Here is a 24,567-nt window from a genome sequence, read left to right as displayed (position 1 = left end):
CACAAAGTAGATGAACATGAGAATAAAAGTGGCTTATCGTGCAGAGAAATTATAGCACGGGTGATTTTCCCTCTCTGATGATTGTGATGGGTTTCCATCAATTATGTAGTTGTCACACAATTCAGAAATTAAGGTGTAGTCCATAATGTAGGGACAATTTTATTCCAATATTAGCATTTTCCAGCAAAATTTTATACTAATATTCTTCTTGTTATAAAAATATTAGGTCATCTCACATTAATGGACTGATAAATCTTCCTTTACTGTTACTTTAGGACTCAAATCATGTACTTCCTCTTTTGTTAGTGGTATAAAAGTGAAAAAAACATTCTTTGGCTATAAATCAATTATACAAACTAACTCTTACCAATATTCTTCTAATTTGGGGCATGAAAATTTAACGTTGTTCTTTACCTATTACCAGAAATATAATTAAATTCATCTTGATTTGTGTTTATGTAATTTTAAATGTTGTTCATAGTTTATCTTTGCTTTATGGCAGTTAAGCCTAGTTTGCAGTTTATTTTTCAATTCTGTAAAATTATGATGACCTCAAGTTTAAAACAGTAAAACTATCATAAATCTAACCTTTAAATATTTTTCAACTACTGACATCTGCCTAATAATCATATCAATATCTTAGTTTTAGCATAATTTTCTTTTGGAGCACTGCTTTAAACTGGCACACTTATTTATCACTACATATAACTTAATGAGATATTTAAAATATTCTGCCAGGGCAGGAAATTAACACATTTTGGTTTGGTATGTATGCATCTGCTAGATGCATATGGAAGATATAACATTCTTTATTTATATTACTGTCTGTATGCAGTAACATTGCATGCTATTATTTTTGTTTTAGAAATGAAATCTGAGCCACCCCTGCCCACATCCCTAGCCCAAGAGGCAACTGTATAAGGCCTCTGGGTTCCCGTAGGGGAGGGCCCAGGAGCAGCAGGACCCCTGCGCCTGAGACACCGCCGGAACCTGAAGGAAACAGACCGGATAAACAGTTCTCTGCACCCAAATCCCGTGGGAGGGAGAGCTGAATCTTCAGAGAGGTGGACACGCCTGGGAAACCAGAAGAGACTGCACTCTGTGCACATCCAGATGCCAGAGGAAAACACCAAACGCCATCTGGAACCCTGGTGCACGGAAGCTCCCGGAAAGAGCGGCGCAGATCTTCCCGGTTGCTGCCGCCGCGGAGAGGACTTAGGCAGTACCCCACGAGCAAACTTGAGCCTTGGAACCGCAGGTAGGACCAACTTTTCCCCTGCAAGAAACCTGCCTGGTGAACTCAGGACACACAGAGGCAAAATTCCTCTAGGACCGGGCACTTCCTGTGTTTACCAGAAGTCACACACCCGCGGATCCCGGCCCGCAGCAGCTCTCTGCTCCCAAACCCTGTGGGAGAGAGACCTCACCGCCTGATCAGGTGGGCACTCCTGAGGCTGCAGAGCAGAGGAGACCACCAACACTGCCCACCCCTGCCCACATCCCTAGCCCAAGAGGCAACTGTATAAGGCCTCTGGGTTCCCGTAGGGGAGGGCCCAGGAGCGGCAGGACCCCTGCACCTGAGATACCGCCGGAACCTGAAGGAAACAGACCGGATAAACAGTTCTCTGAACCCAAATCCCGTGGGAGGGAGAGCTGAACCTTCAGTGAGGCAGACATGCCTGGGAAACCAGAAGAGACTGCACTCTGTGTACATCCAGACGCCAGAGGAAAACACCAAACGTCATCTGGAACCCCGGTGCACGGAGGCTCCCAGAAAGAGCAGCGCAGATCTTCCCGGTTGCTGCCGCCGCAGAGAGGACTTAGGCAGTACCCCACGAGCAAACTTGAGCCTTGGAACCACAGGTAGGACCAACTTTTCCCCTGCAAGAAACCTGCCTGGTGAACTCAAGACACAGGCCCACAGGAACAGCTGAAGACCTGTAGAGAGGAAAAACTACACGCCCGAAAGCAGAACACTCTGTCCCCATAACTGGCTGAAAGAAAACAGGAAAACAGGTCTACAGCACTCCTGACACACAGGCTTATAGGACAGTCTAGCCACGGTCAGAAATAGCAGAACAAAGTAACACTAGAGATAATCTGATGGCGAGAGGCAAGCGCAGGAACCCAAGCAACAGAAACCAAGACTACATGGCATCATCGGAGCCCAATTCTCCCACCAAAGCAAACACGGAATATCCAAACACACCAGAAAAGCAAGATCTAGTTTCAAAATAATATTTGATCATGATGTTGGAGGACTTCAAGAAAGACATAAAGAACTCCCTTAGAGAACAAGTAGAAGCCTACAGAGAGGAATCGCAAAAATCCCTGAAAGAATTCCAGGAAAACACAATCAAACAGTTGAAGGAATTAAAAATGGAAATAGAAGCAATCAAGAAAGAACACATGGAAACAACCCAGGACATAGAAAATCAAAAGAAAAGACAAGGAGCTGTAGATACAAGCTTCACCAACAGGATACAAGAGATGGAAGAGAGAATCTCGGGAGCAGAAGATTCCATAGAAATCATTGGCTCAACTGTCAAAGATAATGTAAAGCAGAAAAAGCTACTGGTCCAAAACATACAGGAAATCCAGGACTCAATGAGAAGATCAAACCTAAGGATAATAGGGATAGAAGAGAGTGAAGACTCCCAGCTCAAAGGACCAGTAAATATCTTCAACAAAATCATAGAAGAAAACTTCCCTAACCTAAAAAAAGAGATACCCATATGCATACAAGAAGCCTACAGAACTCCAAATAGATTGGACCAGAAAAGAAACACCTCCCGTCACATAATAGTCAAAACACCAAACGCAAAAAATAAAGAAATAATATTAAAAGCAGTAAGGGAAAAAGGTCAAGTAACATATAAAGGCAGACCTATCAGAATCACACCAGACTTTTCGCCAGAAACTATGAAGGCCAGAAGATCCTGGACAGATGTCATACAGACCCTAAGAGAACACAAATGCCAGCCCAGGTTACTGTATCCTGCAAAACTCTCAATTAACATAGATGGAGAAACCAAGATATTCCATGACAAAACCAAATTTACACAATATCTTTCTACAAATCCAGCAGTACAAAGGATAATAAAGGGTAAAGCCCAACATAAGGAGGCAAGCTATACCCTAGAAGAAGCAAGAAACTAATCATCTTGGCAACAAAACAAAGAGAAGAAAAGCACACAATCATAACCTCACATCCAAATATGAATATAACAGGAAGCAATAATCACTATACCTTAATATCTCTCAACATCAATGGCCTCAACTCCCCAATAAAAAGACATAGATTAACAAACTGGATACACAATGAGGACCCTGCATTCTGCTGCCTACAGGGAACACACCTCAGAGACAAAGACAGACACTACCACAGAGTGAAAGGCTGGAAAACAACTTTCCAAGCAAATGTTCAGAAGAAGCAAGCTGGAGTAGCCATTCTGATATCAAATAAAATCAATTTTCAATTAAAAGTCATCAAAAAAGATAAGGAAGGACACTTCATATTCATCAAAGAAAAAATCCACCAAGATGAACTCTCAATCCTCATCTTCGGTTGGTTTATATACAAGTGTGCAATTTCTAGGCTTGAAAGTAAAATGATGCTATCTGGTGCTGGATAGAGGAGCCTTATTTTTTATTATGGCAGCTTGCTATTTTTGTAACATGGTGATTTGGTTGAACACAATAAAGTACAGTAGTAACTGATCTCCCCTTCTTCCTGGATGAGTGAGGAGATGATTAAATGTTGATGTCAGCATCCTTGAGCATATTCAGATGAGCTTCTGCTTCTGTTGAAAAGGATGCTGTGTTTGATTGTGGTCCGAAGCTTTGAAGCACTACTTGGCATCTCCTTCCTTGGAGGTCTCACTGTTTAAACATAACAGATTTGATAGCTTGTTGGTAAGGTGAGGTCCAGCTTGTCTCCACTAGGTCATCTTCATGTGAATCCGGTGGTTATACGGTTTTGTTCTAGGGATATTTCATTTTTTTAATAACGGTTTTAGCTGACATTCATGGAGAGAATGAATCCTTAGAACTGTGCCACTAGTGAAAAGAAATCCTGTCTAGAGTATGTTTCTTTACAAAGCTGTGTCACACCATCCTTTGGGCCCTCTGCTGGAAAAGTAGAATCAAGTCTCAAATAATGCCTTTTAAATTGTATCCTCTAGTATTATAGATGTAGGACAGTACTGTATCATACCTCTGTGGCTGTAAAATAGCTTGTACCTGCTTTATGATACGTAGTAGTGACCGTGCTTTATCAGAGCTGTTTTTAATGATGTTGCTCAGAATGTTTTCTTTCCAGATGATGATTGAGAAGCTAATCTAAAAAAAAAAAAAATGGTGCCAGGTACCACAAGAGTAACAGAACTGTGCTGTTTTCTCGGGTTTTGTTTTTTTTACTTTTTTTTTTTAATGGAGTGTGCTGGATGTCTCTACAGTTTTGTTCAGATGACCGCAGAACCTGGAAAAGCTGTTGCTGCTGTTGATGCATAACACACTGCTATTATTGGTCTTTTTATATAAATATAAATATATATATACAGATATATAATTTGAATTTTTTGAAACTTTAGCTGTGCTGTCAACTTTGGAAAAAAGTATCCCCGTTTACTGTGTTGAGTTGGCACTGTACAGAAATTAACAGCCATATTGGTCTAGAAATGTTGAACTTAAGTTTTTTCCATTTGTACAGGGGTAACACACTGTATTAAATATATAAGGTCTTATCTACGTGGGTTTGATTACAATAACTAATAAAGTATTCTCTAAATTTAACAAAAAAAAAAGAAATGAAATCTGAATCTGTGCTTTTATGAGTAAATTTCAGTAATAAATATCTTACAATTATGCTTAATCTAAACTCAATGTATTAGTTATTTAAAAAGGAAAATTTGATTTTTATATCATACTTATGAATTCCGCAAGAATTAAATTTTGGGAATTATAATAAAATTAAAGTTTGTTATTGTTCTCCTGAGAAAAGCAGATGGAGTGAAATGGAAAGAGAAAGAGAAAGGTAGAAAAGGTAGACAGAGATAATAAGAGAAGATGTTGGACAATTATAAAACAGTGTAGGAGCATCTATTCCATCTGTTTGTGTGGGTTTCTTGGGATTTCTAGACAAAATTTATTATAGGAAGACTATCATGCCCAAACCTGAAGAGCACATTGAGTTTCCATGCCAAACATGAGCCTGCGCCGGGTGACCTGGCAAGGAGTTAGGGCAAGGAGTGAAGACCCTGAAGGGGTGTGCAACCCCCTAGGAAGAACAACAATATCAACAAACCAGACCCGCCAAAGCTCCTAGGGACTCAACCAACAACCAAAGGTACATCCGGAGAGACCCTTGGCTCCATCTGCCTATGTAGTTGAAGATTATCTTATCAGGAATCAGTGGGAGGCGAGCCCCTTCATTCTACAAAGACCGGATGATTCAGGTTAGGGAAATGCTAGTGTGCTGAAGCAAGAGTGGGTGGGCAGTTAGGGGAGCAGCCTCATAGAGGCTGGGGGTAGGGGCTAAGAGGTTTGAGGAGGGGAAACTTTAAAGGGGAATAACATTTGAAATGAAAATATATAAAATAATCAATAAAAATCCATAATGGGTAAAATCAAGTATCACATAGAAACATAATTATTAGAATAAAACCTGATTTCTCAGTGGAAGCTCTAAAAGCCAGAAGTTTTAATAGGTGTTCTAGGAACTCTGAAAACACATATGCTAGTCCAGGCTACTATAACAGCAAGTTTTCAACAACAGAAAATAAGACATTCCATGATAAAACCAAATATAAGTAAATTCTATCTACAAACCCAACTCACAGGGGACAGTAAAAAGAAAATTCCAACTTAAGGAGGCTAACTATTCCCAAGGAAACACAGGAATATATAATCTCAAATGAGCAAGTCGAAAACTGGGAAGCACCGATATACACATATGCAAACGCACCCGCGAATTGCATGTGCACCCACAAACACACACAGACACACACACACACACACACACACACACAGACACACAAACACACACACACACACACACACACACACACCATAACCACCACTGGTATCATCATCAGTGACAACAACAATACCCCTCCAAAAACTGCAATAATTAAAATCATTGGTCATGTTATCTGCCAACAATTGTCTCAATGACTAAGAAAAAAGGAAGAACACTGTGAAGACAGAAGCCCTCCTTTCTCGGTATCCAGAAACATTAGAAATAGACAACACTTCAGAGTACAATGCTGGAAGAAAATGTGTAAGAACATGGACCTAAAAGAGAAAGTTGGTGCAGACATTTAATTGTCCAAAAAATAAACTTCAAACGAAAATGAAATGAAGAGATAGGGGAGAACTCCAAATGCTCATCAAAGGAGAAATCCACCAGAGACAGTGCAATTCTTAGCAGTGTTGCACCAAGCACAAGAAAGCAATCACATTCTTAAAGAAAACTCTACTAAAGTATAAATCAAATATTGAGCATCATACACTGTGGAAGGCTTCAATACCTTAGAGTAACCAAAAGACAGACAAAACCTAAACATAAAATTGCTGGAGCTGATATTTTAAACCTCGTGAAACTAAGAGATATTTACAAAACATTTCTATAAAACCCAAAAGAGTATTCCTTCTTCTCAGAACCACATTGAAGTTTCTCCATTATTGACTATGAACTCAAACAAAAAATAAGTCTCAACTGATACAAGAAAATTAACATAACACCCTACATCCTGTCTGACCACCAATATTAAAGCTTGTTAACAGCAATACAGAAAGCTTAAAATCATGTGGCAACTGAACGACTTACTACCAAATGAAAGATGGATCAAGGTAGAAATTAAGGAAGAATTTAAGGACATTCTAGAATCCAATTAAAATGAAAACACAATATACCCAATCTTATGGGACACATGAAGGTAGTTTGGATAGGAGGTTCATCGAATCATGTGGTTATCTAAAATAACAGAAATGTGGAGAAAAAAGATCCAAATTCCCCAAATTAGAAATAAAAGGGGGTGAGGAATAACAAAAAACAGAAAGGAAATTCTGAAAATGATAAAGACAGATCTTAAAATACTGTACTCCACCAAGTTGGAAAATCAAAGAACAAATAGCTACTTTGCAGCTATGTGGTGGTTAAAGTTAAATCAAGATCAGATACATAATTGAAGCAGACCCAAAGTACCTTGTAAAATAGAATCAGTAATTAAAAAGCATACAAATGGGACACTTAATAGCAGGAGGAAGAGTTGTATCTAACTTTGTTTTCTGCCTTTGGATCCCTGCCCCCTAACTAGGCTGCCTTGCCTTGGTACAATAGAAGATGTTCATAGTCCTACTACAACTTGATATGCCAAGGAGAGTTGATGTCTATGTGGCGTCTCCCCTTTTCTGACCATTTTCTGAGGAGAAAAGAAGAATGATATGGTGTTTCAATGAGAGGGAGGGACTAGGAGGAACAGAAGTAGTGGAAGTTAAGTTCAGGATATAAAGTAAATAAAATTAATTAATAATAAAAATCTCATAAACTAAAATGCTCAGAGTCAGATGATTTTAGCATAGAATTTTAGTAGACTGATAAAGAGTCAATGTCAATATTCCTCAATTTTTTCCACAAAATAGGAACAGAAGGAATACAGTGCTTTCATTTAATGAGGCCAAAGTCACCAAGATAGAGGGGCAGGCATGGTTCAATATGTGCAAATTAAGAAATGTAATCAGCCATATAATCAGACTGAAAGACAAGAACCAAATTACCATCTCATTAGACACACATAAAAAGCCTTTGACAAAATCTTCCTATACGCTTTCATGTTAAAAGTCTGAGAGATTATCAGTACAGAGAACATAGCTCAACATAATAATAGAGTTTAGAGGAAGCTCATAGCCAACACCAATTTAAATGGAGATAAAGTCACAGCAATTCCACTTTAAAATAGGAAAAATACAGGGACAATCTCTCCATATCCAGTACCTGTTCATTAGAGTAAGTGAAGTCTTACCAGATCAACAAGACAATAGGAGACCAAGGGGATACAGATTTTCCCTGGAAAACATCAAAGTACCTTCATTTGCAGATGATAATATATTATACATTAGTGTCCCTTTGAATTTAACTCAGAAACCTCTACAAATGATAAACACTTCATGCAAAGTAGTTCTAGGAAATATCATGCAAAAATCACTAGCCTTCATACAGAAAAATAACACTTGTCACAATACCTTTAAATAACATAAATTATTTTGGGGTTATTATTTTACCCAAGCAAGTGAGATATGTAGTTGACAAATAAACTTTAAAAACATTGACGAAATAAATTGAAGAAGATATCCCCAACTCATCGTTCATTAGAATTAAAACAGTAAACGTGGTTATCCTACCAGAAGCAATCCACAGATTGAATTCAGTCCTCACCACAATTCCAAACAGCTCTTTACAGATCTAGAAAGTACAATCTTCAGTTTCATATATAAACAAACAAAAAACACTATCCGCATAGAAAAAAAAAAAAAAGGAAACCAAATCTTATGGAATCACTTTCTTGCTATTAAGGTGTAATGCAGCGCTATCATGTTATGTATAGCTCTATAATACAGAGCATCGCAGTCTTAATACGATAATCAATGGAATTGAATTGAAACCACAGACATAATTTGACACACCTTTCTTACTAAGAAGCAGAAATGCACACTAAAGAACCAGAGACATCTTTAATAAATGGTGCTGATGACATTGATTACTTGCGTATAGAAGAATTCAAATATCTCCCTGCAGAAAATCAACTACAAGTGGCTAAAGGAGCACAACACAAAACCAGATACACTCAGCCTGACAGAAGAAAAAGTGAGAAATATTCTTGAACACCCTGGCATAGGTGAAGACTTTTTGATCAGAACACCATTAGCACAGATATTGTGAACAGCAGTTAATAAATAGGAAATTTGAAACTGCAAAGCTTCTGTATGGCAAATGAAACAATCGTTTAGACAAAGCAGCAGCATACAGAAAAATAAAATAAATTATCATATTTCTTTCTAAGCACTAATATCCAAAAAATACAAATAAATAAAGAATCTACATATCCTAAAACACTAATTACCCAGTTAAAAATGGAGTCAATACCTAAAGAGAACTTCTGAAAGAGAAAAATGAAATGCCTGACAAACACTTAAAGAAATTTTAATCAACCTTAGTCATGGAAATATAAATAATAACTACCTACAGATTTAATCTTACCACCCTCAGAATAAATACATTCAACAAAATAAGTGGCAGCCATGCTGGTAAGGATGTGAACTGAAGGGAATACTCCTCCATTATGACAATTTACATAAAGGGTTTTCAAAGAGTAATTTCAATGAGTTTGTCACTTAATATCATTTAAGGAGTAAATGTATTAGATTATCATTAAAATTAGATGAAATACGTAGTCAAAGTAACAAAATTACTTAAGCATGACATGATTGACATTTGTTGCTTTTTTATATTCATGACTACAGGTAATAATATTATAGTAGTTAATTGTGAGGAAGATACAATTCTCTTGTTTCCAGGTAGAATCTTCAATTCGGTATATTATGTTTGGAAAGTATTCATCAGCTCCTTTATTCTTTAAAAGTGCTCCTTTAGAAATTGTATATATATACATATATATATGTATATATATATATATATATATATATATATATATATATATATATGTATACACACTTAAATGACATACATTACTATCAGGCTTAGAACTTACATAACATAAACTGTTTCCATTCTACTGTAATTGGAAATAGAGGTATCAGTCAATTACATGCAAACTAGCCTGAGAATTTTCTTCCACCCCACCCTCTTATAGAATTATAATATTATATAATTATGTAATTATGTCATCTCTGAGAGACGTGCTTATTAGGATGGAAAAGGCTGCACATCAGCTACTAAATAATATAAGATACAAATAACCACATCTTTTACAGCCTGTGTTCATACTGTTCAACTGTACATAGAAGAGAATTCTTAGATAAAATTTCTGGTAGTGGGCTACTGTTGTCCAGGAGACTGTAAAATGTATAGGAAGTTATTGATGAAAAATGGACTCCCATGAGGGGACATGGAAATAGTTTTGACTGGACTGTGTTGGTAATTGCATAACAGTGACATTCAACTCTTCACTTTCAAATGAATAATTTTACCCTAGGTAAATTTTATCCCAACTATATCTACTTATTTTTCCAAGTAGAAATGCAATTGTACTGACAAGGAACATGAAATCCAGGCCTGCCATTTTGATAGTCAATTCTCTCAAATAAACACAACACTTACCTACCCTTAGATATTCGCCAAACAGAAAATCATTGTTATAATAGTACATTTTGGAAGGATTATTACAGGCCTGCAGAATGGAATTGAGGTAAACGACCCACCAGGATCAATCTCTGTGTCTTCCTAAGGAACCACAGGCTATACGACATAACATTCCAAAAGGTTTAGAAGACAATATCTTTAAATCAAGGATGAGTATTAATTAATGGTTATAAACTTTTATGTGTCTATAGCATACACACTCTCTGTGTCTCTCTGTCTCTCTCTGTCTCTCAGTCTCTGTCTCTGACTCTGTTTCTGTCTCTCTCTCTCTCTCTCTCTCTCTCTCTCTCTCTCTCTCACACACACACACACACACACAGAGTTTGGAAAAATATTTGAATTGAGAGTTCAATGACTTGCATAGGAACTTATCTAAAGACTTATTCACCATGTTTCAAGGGAAGTAGTGGGAAAATAATAAGCTGAATTAAAATTTAAATATAACTACTTGGTAGAACTTGAGTACTTTGATATCATATATTACTTAATGTGAATGTATAGATGCATATAGATTATTTACATTCCACTTTATCTCAGTCAATGGAGACTTTTTGCTTCAAACAACTCCATACACTTGAAGTCATTGAGTTACAGGTAATCAGTCACACTTTGCTGCTTGATTGAAAGAAGGATTTTACCATCCACTAGAGGACACCTTAATGAAAATGAAGAGAACACCATTTTCCATTAGAAAACACAAGTCACTAAAAGTTTCATTCTAGTTGCAATACCATACCAAAATAGAAGCCATCAGAAAAATATTAAAAGGGAAAAAATTTACTTAACATTGTGCACAATTTCTTTTTTTTCCTTTTTTGTATAAGCTTTTTTTGTTATTAATTTGAGCATTTCTTATTTACATTTCGAATGTTATTCCCTTTCCCGGTTTCCGGGCAAACATCTCCCTAATCCTCCCCCTCCCCTTCTTTATGGGGGTTCCCCTCCCCACCCTCCCCCCATTGCCGCCCTCTGCCCAACAATCATGTTCACTGGGGGTTCAGTCTTAGCAGGACCCAGGGCTTCCCCTTCCACTGGTGCTCTTACTAGTATATTCATTGCTATCTATGAGGTCAGAGTCCAGGGTCAGTCCATGTATAGTCTTTAGGTAGTGGCTTAGTCCCTGGAAACTCTAGTTGCTTGGCATTGTTGTTCATAAGGGGTCACGAGCCCCTTCAAGCTCTTCCAGTTCTTTCTCTGATTCCTTCAACGGGGGTCCTATTCTCAGTTCAGTGGTTTGTTGCTGGCATTCGCCTCTGTATTTGCTGTATTCTGGCCGTGTCTCTCAGGAGAGATCTACATCCAGCTCCTATTGGCCTGCACTTCTTTGCTTCATCCATCTTGTCTAATTGGGTGGCTGTATATGTCTGGGCCACATGTGGGGCAGGCTCTGAATGGGTGTTCCTTCTGTCTCTGTTTTAATCTTTGTGCACAATTTCTTTAATAGTAGCAGTTTGTCTTAGTGTATGGCTTTATTTTCCATGGCCATAAAAGAATAATCATATTTTTCTTTATGTTATCTACATGCTGTTGTTTGTTTATGTTTTTATCATGTGAGTTCTGACAAGAGGATACAGACAACATAAAAAGCTTAAAATATAAACTAGTCAGTGGTCATAGCCACAAACATGATAATTCTTTAAATTTAACCAAAGAAAGTCAAATTTATTAGACTAAATCAAAATAAAAGTACACATTTCAAATAGAAAAGCAAAGAAAATGAAAGGCCTATTTTTGAACGTGGGGAGATGGCTCTGCAAGCAAATTCAATGCCATACAAGTGTTTAGACCTAAATTTATTCTTCAGACCCTGTGTAAAAAGCCAGGCATGGTGGTCTTTCTTTTAATACATCCTTGGGGCTCACTAGCCATACAGGCTGCCTAGCCTTGCATGTTCCAGATTAGGTGATAAATATGCCTGGTGGCTTCCAAATATTCACACACTCCTAAGAACAAATACACTACATTGGCATATACAAATACATCCTTAAGAAAACATGCCAAAACACATGGATACACACATGTCCAGAAATCTCTTCACACAAAAGTGTATGTATTTACAAATAGCTATTCCTTCAGTTATTATTTCCAAAGTCAATCACCATCACGTAAAGAGTATCACTCCTGTGCTATCTCTTCCATGGTTCACACCTTTTCTCTCTCTGTCCTCCATTATCTGAGGCACTTCTCCACTGCTGTCAAATTTGTTGTAAAGTTACTGGATTTTCTTATATCTAAGAAGGGTAGATTTTAAACAGGACTTTCAAATCTTACCCATACCCTAACTTTAAAGGTCAATGGAAAATTAATTTAAGGGATGAAATTTGAAAAGGAGCAAAAAAAATATCCAATTCTGCACAGTCATCTCTCTAAAAGTAAAAAAAAAAGCTAATAAATAGCAAACCTGGGAAAGGTCAAAATGGAAATTATTAATAAATGCTAAATAACCCATAGCTAGTGCCAGCAATACAGAAAATGATGAAATGCCAATTTCAAACTACCTTATGAAGCCAAAATCTTTATATTTAATCCAAAACGTCCATAAGAGAAAGAAATAAAACAAATTTCCATGCTACAGCTTTGCATGTCCTAATTACTTGACTGCTGACAGAAATACTGCTTCAGCTTAGGATTCCATGATGTATAAAAAAGCTTTTATCTTTCATAGATTGCTATATAGATTTTATTGAAATAAATTATCTAATTTATTTGATGACCCAGGGATCCTTCCTCCTTAAGTAAGTTTGTAGGTAATATAGGAAAAATGATTTAGGAGAAAGTTTTATAAATCTTAGCCTTTAATGACAAGCTGATATAGCTTAGTTATTCTTCAACTTAAGGCTTTTAATTCTATAACACGGCCCTTTATTTTTATTCACCATTTATGTGTAATGTGACTCTCTCTGTGTGTACATACACCCATGTGTGGTTCGCTCTGATGGCAGATGATGATGCCAGATCTCTAAGAGCTTTAGATGTTTCTTATATTCCTAGTGAGTGTATTCAGAATTAAACTCCAATCTTTTGGAGCATCAAGCCATTTTAAGGAGTAAGCCATCACTTCAGCTCTCAATGTTATATATTACAACATTATTTTCTGAGCACATAGCAATAAATCATTTTAGATACACATAACAGGCAAATAATTTCTCTTTCTAACTATTTATGAAATTATTAGATTTAAAGCATGTGATGTGGTCAGAGAAAAATGACCCCCAAACCCCCAGGGAGCCAGCACAGAAGCTGGGGAGAGAAGAGGTGTCCAAAGGGTTTTCTTAACCAATATGACACACAGTGAAACATATTTTACTTATTTCTTAGTCACATCAAACCAGATTCAAAATTTAAGGCTACCTTTGTTTTGTGATGATGCTGTGAAAAGTACAGTGTTTATAAACATAATATACTTAGAAAGTTTTCACTTTTATGTTAAAAGTACATATTCCTGTGGTATGCTTAGTTTTCACCAATGTTTAGAAACTTGCTCAGCCATTATTTATTTTATTCATATATTTGTTTACATTTTAAAATTATTTTATTTGAGAAAATAGGAATTTAATATTATCTACAAGTTTTTTTATTATTACAAATACATTAGCTTTTCAGACTTAGTTCCTGACACCTGGAATCTTACCACTTCAGAGAATGGAGGAAAAAAAATGTGCAAATGAAAACCAACCTTTACTATATCTCAAAATATTGGATTGAGAAAATAAAAAAATAAAATCAATGACAAATTGTTTCATGTTGGTGAAGTCAGCTCTGTTATCCAAACAATGTTCCAATTTGTTGACATCTTTCTTTTCTATTAAATTTTTTATCCTTTCTGAAATGCTTTAATCTTGTTGAGCAAATGACACAACTAGCTCATATAAGCTCAAGACTAAATAAATTTCTATATGATATATACCAAATATTAGATAATGAAATTTACAAGAAAGGCTTGAAGAGACCACTGTAACTGGCAATATATTAAACTATAATACCTTTTAAACTCATTTTAAAGAACTTTCCAGTCTTATTCACTTTATTGTGCAATATTTCTAAAGTGTGATCAAGAAGGAAGAAAATTTCCAGGAAACCCTACAAAATCTAATGATGGGTCTTTTATATAATATGGCTGAGATGTATTTCAACTGAATTTTACCATTTCGTACAATGTGTGCCCTTCAGAAAATCTATGTCTGAAATGCTAATTACAATTATCCATAGGCCACAGAGAATAATAAAATACAAAGGTAACCTTTGACTATACTATAAGAGCATCTGTTTTATTACTGTACATTCAAAGTGTTCAGGATGCCAAGTGAAGCAAAAATCAAAGAAAACAATTTAAACACCCAGCTCTCAAGAGAAGAGAACGGAAGGACAGGCAACTTAGGGAGCAGCACACACACACACACACACACACACAGAGAGAGAGAGAGAGAGAGAGAGAGAGAGAGAGAGAGAGAGAGAGAGTTTGTCAGAAACAGTTTTACAGAGACAGGTTGCAGGTGAAGACAGAATGAGCCAGAGTATATTGACCTAGAAGATTAGAACAGATTGCCAGAGTTAAAGAGAGCAATTCAGTCATAGGCCGAGAGTAGCTCATTTGAATCAGTCAACTTGAAGAGGAACCAGAAGAGCTGAGGTGGACCAGTGAACCAGAGATCAGTAGGAGTTAGAAAGGTGAGCTTATTCATCGGTAATCCTTGAGATGACATTTACATCCAGCAAATAAAAGTTACATTTACGTGGCAAAACCATGACTAATGAAAACTGATGAGAATCGTGAAGCCAGCACAGCTATGTGACAGTCTAGCGAAACTGACCTGAGTGCTGTTCTCATTATTGTCTTTCACCTAGGGGTTCTGATCTCTCCATGTTGCACTTGTGGAGGATTTTATCTGATGAATCATTTATATCTTTTGATGAGAGAATTTTATCTGCTCTCAAAGAAGTGACCTTATGTGGCCCTACTGTGGAGTCTTCCTTGCCACGGAGGTTGTATAATTTACAAACAATGTGGGTAGCTCCAAAGTTCTCATGGCACACTGCCCCTAAGCAAGCTCAGAAAAAAGAGATGTGTAGCTGATCATATTACAGGCTTCCTTCTGTAAGTAGTCTAAAGTACATTGTTCCTGCTTCGTGAAATAAAAATACATATCTCATGCTACCGACAGCAGGGCACCTGAGGACAGTCCACCCTGGCCTCTTCTCACCCTGGCAGACTCTATGGCCTGGAGCTCTGAAATGTCTCCACCTGGTTCCCTAAGGAACCAGGCATGGCAGATCATGGCCAAGCCAGCCCCTCTCTTCCAAATTCCCACAGCTACCTGGTGTGCACTTCTTGCAAATTCAAGTTTTGCAATCATACCTTTGTCTTTGGAACTTAGATGAGTTGATGCAGGAAGGAAAACACACAATCTTAGTTTGGACTCAACAGGTAACACAATCACTGGGTACAGCAACTGGCATCCTGATTTGTAAGCCATTCTAAGTTACAAATCCTCACGTAGCAGATTCCAACAGATCTGTCACCTGAACAAGTGGGGGCAGGGAGGAGGGTTAGCTAAATTTTGTCTCCATCATCATTCTGTCCAAAAGCCCATATCTCCCTCCTCTCTCCCATCTCTCTGACCAGGAAGTCCTGCCTAGTCCTTGCCCAGTGATTTCTCCCCTGAAATCTTTATTCATTAGGGGAGGATTCTGCCACATTCCATAATATAAAAATTAATAACAAAGTTAGTTTACCTAAAATAACCTCTGATGTTATATAGATGATACATAATTAATGTAAAAATAATATAAAAATTTACCAATCATAAGGAGACTGGCTCAAATTAAGTTACAGAGGGGTCTTGTAATTAAAAAACAAAGAGAAAACAAATGACTAGAACAAGTCAGCTTGTTGCCTGGGAGATTTCCATAACTTTTGGCTAGACCTAATTCACACGTTGTACTTCAATTGCTATAGATTTTCCAAGGCATGGGAACTTGTCTAAACTTACTCAGATATTTTTTTCTGTCTGTTTACTGTTTAACTTTCCTGAAGAATAGAATGTCATTTGTGATAAATGCTTATATAATCTAATATAATTTAAGATCAATTATACCTAGTTTCTCTGTACATGTAACAGATGTGCAAGAACAAAGCGATGTGATCTGTATTTCTTTTGAAATGACTCATAATCCCCTCTGCCTTTTCTTGATCTCTTTGGCTGGGATTGTCTGAATGTATGTACTTATCCCAGCAAAAAAAACAGATCATATAAAATTTATTGTAAAGATTCAACTATTTATAAAATAGAGAAACCAAAGTTATTGAGACAGAATTAAATAAACGTTTGGAATATTTCAAAATTAAGTTTATAAAATTGCTGACAAACTAGAATTTCTGTATGAGAAAACAGAAGTGTAATTATTTGAGAATATATTTATGCTTAAGAATAGTTTAACAAAGCATAAATATTCATGAAATATATTGTATATATTTTAGAAGAAAGTTATAATGAATAAATTAGGAAGTATAATATTCTTAGTAAACAAAGTTATTAAATTACTTCCATGTATAATGTGGTAATTTTTAATTATAGTAGCAAAGTATTATTTAGAATCTTCTACATATGATCTCAGTCATCAGGATAAGGGACTTAGGAAGATGATATGTTAGTAGGAAATGTGTTCTGCTCTCTTGTTCATATGTGCACACAGAAAGCAATGGAGCAAGGAGACAGCCACCTCCATGTTTAGTTTGTCACCAGAACCAACTATAAAGGCAAGCAGTCCTTGTCCTTTTTGCCTTCTTTCCAGAGTTAAGATGGTGAAGAACTGACACACTGTGCACTCAATCAGGAAGCTTCAATTAGTATAGGAGACATTAGTGTATAGCATGAGGATTCTTCCATGATAATCAAGCTTACTTTCCAAAAAGAAAATCTTGACAGAATAGCAGCATTCCAAAGGGAAGGTTGTCAATGAATGGGAGTTGATAAGCCATCTAATGTAGGAAAGAACATGTATATGCAATTATATGGCATTGACAATGGACTCTAAATTCTTGAAATCCTGAGCAAATTCAAATGTTCCTAAGCTTAGTTTTTCTGGAGCATCCATAAAGGGGAGGAACGAGACATGACAGGAAAGCACAGGAAAGACTGATACAAAGTGTATCAGGACTTGCACTCAAGAGTATATGGCCACATACAGAAACAAAGAGACCTCTATATAACTAAAGTAGTAAAAAATAAACTTAAAAATAAAATGATGTATATAGCTAAGCATTAAGTGGGTCTTTGGGAATCCTGTGGAAGAGGGGAAGAAGGACTGTAGGAGGCAGATTGGTCAAAAACACCCTAAGAAAACCTACAGAATAAATTAAATAGGACCCTCAGAGGGTCACCAAGGCTAAATTTCAAACCACGGAACATGCCCTGGACTACTCTAGGCCCGCTGTACAGATGTAGCAGCTGTGTACCATGGTAGTCATGTGAGATTCCTGACAGAGGGAGCAGGCTGTCTTTGATATTATTGGTTGATTTTGGGGACCCTTTCTTTAAACTGGGCTGCCTCATCCAACCTCAAATGGAAAAGATGGACCTAGCTTTACTGTGCAGAGGAATTTTAATCCAGCAATAAAACAGGGCTGCTCTGGTAAGAGACCTGAATGAAAGGTATATGTGATCCTAGCAGAAATATCGAAATGCCCTTAGTACACAACTTTAATTCCTCTGGCTAGAATACAGACATGCCTTTAGTCAATGTCATTGAATTGAGAAACAGACAAAGTGGCAGGTCAGAGACAGATTTGACTTAATGATATCACTCATTTAGGAAGAAAAATGTCATATTAGTCAAGAAAACCCTCTGGACACCTCTCTCTCCCCAGCTTCTGTGCTGGCTCCATGGGGTTGGGCGTCATGGTTGTCTCTGACCATGGATTCAAACTTTTTATACATGTTATTCAGCTAATTAGAATCTAGTGACTAACTTTGAAGAAGCTTTAGACACAGTGGTATCTCTGATGTGAAAGTTTTCTTCAAGGGCTTCTTCAGTATTATTATAAATAATTTACACATTGTTCTCACCCCATTTAATGTAGTTATTGCAATTCCTAGGCTCTAAACACTCTTTCAAGGAAAAAACTTTCATGAAATATATTAGTAAGGGCCTAATGGAAGAAATCCATTGAAATGAGAGGAAATCCGTTGAAAACTTTGACATCATATAGGTTGTGAGGAAGATCTCAATGTTAGGTCTTCTCAAAGAATGTTTTTCTTGAAGTTAAAAGAGTATGCATGTGAAAATTTAAAATATCAAAATATCAAAATATCAAAATAATCATTCTGACTTCAGAGACAAGCTTGTTACTGATGGATAATACTTCTCATCATTTATTTTCTAGTATATACTTAAATAATCAGTAGCATTTAAAACTATGTATATGTCCATATATATGTGTTTGTGTGTTGTGTATATAAGTATATATACACAATTATAACCTCTCATTATATATCATCAATATTTTCAAAGTATAATAAACATAATTGAACTAGTTTTTCTTCTCTATAAGTATATGTTAACTTAAACATTTTATTTTACTGGAGTTTTCTCACTATTCCCTCCTTCAAGACAGTTTTCTAGCACCTGAAGGGTCAGCAAGTACAACTTGTACTTGGCACAGAATCCTGGCAACCTGATATCCATGGTTAGAATCCATGGTGGAAGAGCATAGGTAGCCCTTTCTTTCCTCCTATATACATACAGACAAATACTAATAAAATACATTTAAATGTTAAATATATTTTCCTATTTGGATTAAGAGAAAATTTTCTCTCTTTAAAGTTTTTTTTTATTAACTTGAGTATTTCTTATATACATTTCAAGTGTTATTACCTTTCCCGGTTTCCGGGCAAACATCCCCCTCCCCCTCCCCTTTCTTATCGGTGTTCCCTCCCCATCCTCCCCCCATTGCCGCCCTCCACCCAAAAATCTTTAAAGTTTTAAAATAAACTTTTGCTTACTTCCCAGTGGTGCTTACTCACATTCATTTAAATTAGTTTTTGATCTTCTCTTTTTAATTCTTTACCTTTGCAATAATGTAAATGCGATTGTGGTTTTGGATGTCAATACTTTTACAAATTATTTTGTGGTAGAGAACTGAATTAACTTACCCAATATCATGTAAAATGGGAAATGCATAATTGGAGATATGGATAAAATCATCTGGCTCTAGACTTTCATCTAATGATAAGTGAACTCTATGTTTGAGATTGAATTTTGGAATCTGAATTCAGAAATTAGGTAAGTGTCTGACCAATCTATACAATTTAAAACCAGTCAAATGTAATCTAGAACTCTCACAAGTCCTTGAATTTCAGACAGGTAATCTCCTTCAGACATAATTACAAAGCTGTAATTCAAAATTAAATCTGTGAAATTTGTGAATGAGAATCACAGAACTGTAGGTGTTTGTGTTTTTTTTGTATGAGTATTTATTTATTTATTTATTTATTTATTTATTTATCGTCCATCTCTACTCTTGCTATAAGGACAATAATCTATTATGTTAGCCATTTCTTTTGAATTAAAAATGTTAATGTCATATACTTAGCCATTTATAAACACGATGAAACAGATCATTAGTTTTTATTAATGAGAACAAGATATAAAAACCATTTAGCTTGGCCACAGAAGCAGTCCTTTCAAAAATGCCCTTGCTAGAGGTCAAGGTGACAGAGTTCTATCGTCTTTAGTGCTTTGGGGTGGGGTAGTATTTTTGTCTCATATTTTCTTTTCATTATTTTTTAAATTTTATTTAATCTTTTTTTTTACATTCCAAATTTTATCCCCCTCCTGGTCCACTCTCTTACTGTTCCATATCCCATATGGCCCCACCCATGAGAATGTCCCCTCCACACCTCACACCCCAGTCCACCAGACATACCCACTCACTGGTGCCTCCAGTCTCTTCTTCTCTGATTGATCCCAGACCTGGCAGTCCTTTACTGTATGTGTGTCGTGGGCCTCATAGCAGCTGGTGTATGCTGTCTGACTGCTGGTTCAGTAATTGAGAGAACTCAGAGGTCCAGATTACTGATCTGCTGGTCCTCCTACAAGGTCATTGTCTTCCTCAGCTTCTTCTACCATTTCCCTAATTCAACCCCGGTGGTCACCAACTTCTGTTCATTGGTTGGGTATAAATATCTGCATTTATTCTTTCAGCTGCTTGTTGGTTCTTTTCGAGGGCAATCATGATAATCCCCTTCTTGTAAGCATTGCATAGCCTCAGTAATAATGTCAGATCTTGGAACCTCCCCTTGAGCCAGATGCCAATTTGGATCTGTTGCTGGACCTCCTTTTCCTCAGGCTCATCTCCATTTTTGTCCCTGTAGTTCTTTCAGACAGAAACATTGTGGGTCACAGATTTTGACTGTGGGATGGCAACCTGATCCCTCACTTAATGCCATGTTTTTCTGTGGAGGAACCCAATCATAAAATGAGATATAGAACTAAACAGACTTCACAACAGAGTAAATATGAATTCCTAGAAGCACTTAAATAAATGTTCAAAGTCCTTAAGGTTCAGAGAAATTTCTGTCAAAACGACCCTGAGATTCCACCTTACATCAATCAGAATGGCTAAGATCAAAATCTCAGGTGACAATACATGTTGGTGAGGATGTGGAGAAAGAGGAACAGAGGAACACTATTCCTTTGCTGATGGGATTGTACACTGGTAAAACCACTCTGGAAAACAACTTGAAGATTCCTCAGAACACTGGAAATAGATCTACAAGAAAGTCCAGCCATAGCATGCTTGGGCATATACCTAAAAGGTGCTCCACATGCCACATGAGCATGTATTGCCCTATGTTCATAGTGGCCTTGTTTGTGATAACCAGATGCTGGAAACAAGCCAAATGTCCCACAACAGGAGAATGGATACAAAAAAGTTGTTCATTTGCACAAGTAAATACTACTCAGCTATTAAGAACAACGATATACTGAGTTTTGCAGGCAAATGGACAGAACTAGAGAATATCATCCTGAGTTAGGTAACTCAGACCCAAAAGGACATGCATGGTATATACTCACCAATAAATGGATATTACCCTGAAAAAAGTACAGAATACTGAGGTTACAGCCCACAGAACTCAAAAAAGCTTAAACAGTCAAAGAGCCCAAGTGAGGATGTCTCAATTCTACTTGGGAGGGAGAAGAAAGCAATCATAGGTGTGGGGAGAAAGGAAGGGTACTGGGTAGGAAAGGGGACAAGGAGATAAAGAAGTGCACATAATAAGGTATTGAGTTGGGCAACAGGACTTAAGCCCTGAGGGTCAGCAGAAAGAAAGGAAACAGGCATCCTCAGGAAGTAGGAGGTGGGCTGAGGGCAGGGGTGAGGGCTGCGGAATATACCAGAGGCCTGGGAGGTGAGGGACTCTCAGAACTCAAAGGATGGGACCTTAGATGAAATGTCTTTGTCATCTTCTACATCAGCACTTCTGTCTAAAGGCTACCCAAGTAAGTAAATGAGACAGGTACCCTGTATTTAGTTGGACTAACTACTGAGACTCATACTCTTTACCATGATTTATCTCAATTTATTTCTTAGGTCATTTAATTCCCAATACCAGGTTAACTTCAGCTTGACGGTATAACATTTCTAGGGAAGTTTTCAGCATTATTGTAGCTCTTTTTCCCCACTCCAATTTATGAATCTATAAAAAATATCTCTCCAAGGCTTATTCTTTACAGCCTATGAATTTCATTCCTTATGTTCTGCAGTTAGAATAATTTTCTTTGTAATCAAGTTACCAGGAACCTTGCTCACTGAAAAAAAGTTCTTTATTTTCAATGATATCCTGCTAAATGTGTATCAGTGTTTTCTCTTAAGAGTAGCTGAAAGTGTCCCTAAATGAAAATGTTTGCCCCAACATCTTGCTTCCAATTAAGACACATGATTCAGGAGGCTTTCTTAGCCAGTAATTTTCTCCAAAAACATACTGTATGACGGCAGTGAAAACTGTGATGCAGATTGGGTAAATGTTATAATAATTCATTGTGTAAAAAGTTTTGTTTAGAAACTGTGAACTTAACGAAGGAAACTGTATTTTGACTTGAATTGAGGAACAGCTCCTAATTCCTACACTACTCCCTACTGTAAGTTTACCTGTACATTTTCACTCCCTAAACTAGTACAGAGTAAACTTCAGCATTCTTATTAAAAGGTGTCACTAGAAAGCAAAACTGTATTAATGTTTTTTGATTACAGTATTTTAAGAAGTTTCAAAAATATCAACTCATTATTACACAGTGCTACCATTCAAAACTTCAAACAGTCAGGAATGTTTCCTTATATTTATTGGCAGTTTCACTGTCTTTCAAGTACACTGAAGTTGTTGGAAGGGACTATGATCACATCAGTTGATTAAGACTTGCTCTTTAGTTTAAATGATTATAAACTTAGTTGTTTGTGATATGAGTATGAAGACAATATTGACAAAATTGGCCATAAGCTAGTTTATTGAAACAAAGACCATCACTGCATACTTTCACAATAAATTTAAAAAAGAAAACCATCCTCAGGTAGAATTCTCCTTGATTTCTTCTGACAAAAAATATTCTATGCAAATTTTATCTCCTAAAATCAAAGATTCTGAAGGTTCATTCCTAAGGCTGATTTATTTGTTAAAATACTAGAGGTGAATGCTAGCATCAAACCATTCAACTAAAAATGGGGTCCCCATTGGAGGAGTTAGAGAAAAGATTGAAGGAGCTGAAGGGGCTTACAACCCCAAAAGAACAACAATACCAAACAATCAGGGTTCCCAGGGAATAAACCACTACCCAAAGAGTACACATGGACAGACCCATATCTCCATCCGTATATGTAGCAGAGGATGGCCTTGTTGGGCATCAGTGGGAGGAAAGGCCCTTGGTCCTGTGAAGGTTCAATGCTACAGTTTAGCGGAATGCCAGGGCCAGGAGGTGGGAAGGAGTGGGTAAGTGGGTGTGAGCGCACCCTCATAGAAACAGGGAGAGGCAGGGGACTGGTTAGCAGGTTTCTGGAGGAGAATCAAGGATAGGGGATAACATTTGAAATATAAATAAAGAAAATATCCAATAAAAAATGTAAGAAAATTGTTAGAGAAGCTGATAGTTCATAAATGTCATTTCAAAGTTGGTTTGTCTGGGTTAAGTCAGTCTAAGAATTTCTTAAAGGCAGCAGAACTAATGGAGTTATTAAAATCTAGACATTATGAAAGGGAAGTAAAATAATCCAGGAGCAGGTCATTAGTGATGAAGATCTAGACTTGTTATTAGAAGGTATCTCATTGATTAAATGAAGGCTTCTAGACAAATTAAAAAGAAAACGGGGATATAGTCAAAACACTAGAAAATTCTGAAGATTCCAGTGCTGAATATTTTTTCTTAAGGAAAGCTAAATGGCTTTTAAAACCTTTTGTTGACATTCATTCTGGTAATTTTCCTATTGCCTTGAAGTCCATATTTTTCACTTTACTTTTGTGATTATATCAGTTTATGAAGCGTAACTAGTATTATTGTATACTTTATGATAATTGTGTGTGTTTTATTTAGTATACAATTCATATAAATTTAGATTTTCAGTCAGTTTTTTGGGACTGGGTAGTATTTTCAGTTTTTTTATAATGTACTTAACCATTGCCAATTTTATCAGTCTTGCTGTGGAAGCTTTGTAAGTTTCTTCCACATATCCTTTAGTCATGTAATTCATAGGATTTAGACTTCAGCTATGGAGCAGCCTTTTGATAGGGGGCGAATGATTGAAATTGTTCTTTCTGATGCTGAAGTAAAATTTTTGAGTTGTGAGCCAATAAGATGACTTAACAAATAAAGGTTTATTATTCCAAAATAAAAACAAACAAACAAAAAAAAAAAAAACAAAACAAGTGCCTGAGGGATACCCAACTTGAACTCGCCTGGATTCTCATCATTGGGATTCAAAGTCGAGTAGTTCAACCTGAACATGGCCAAGCCTTAGAGAAAGAAAGAGCTATGGGTCACCTGAGATACAGGCTTCTTAGCTAGGGCCATTTGTCAATGAAAGCCAGGTAATCTAATCCATCCCCACCTTGGACAAAGGGCTCATCACCTCTGAGGACCTCTGAGAGTTCTTTAGAACAAACTTTGCAATAAATGCACCAAAAATTCATAATATAAAT

The sequence above is a fragment of the Rattus norvegicus genome, chromosome 13, assembly GCF_036323735.1.
Source record: "Rattus norvegicus strain BN/NHsdMcwi chromosome 13, GRCr8, whole genome shotgun sequence".
NCBI lineage: Eukaryota > Metazoa > Chordata > Mammalia > Rodentia > Muridae > Rattus > Rattus norvegicus.
Note: the sequence above shows the minus strand (reverse complement) of the source record.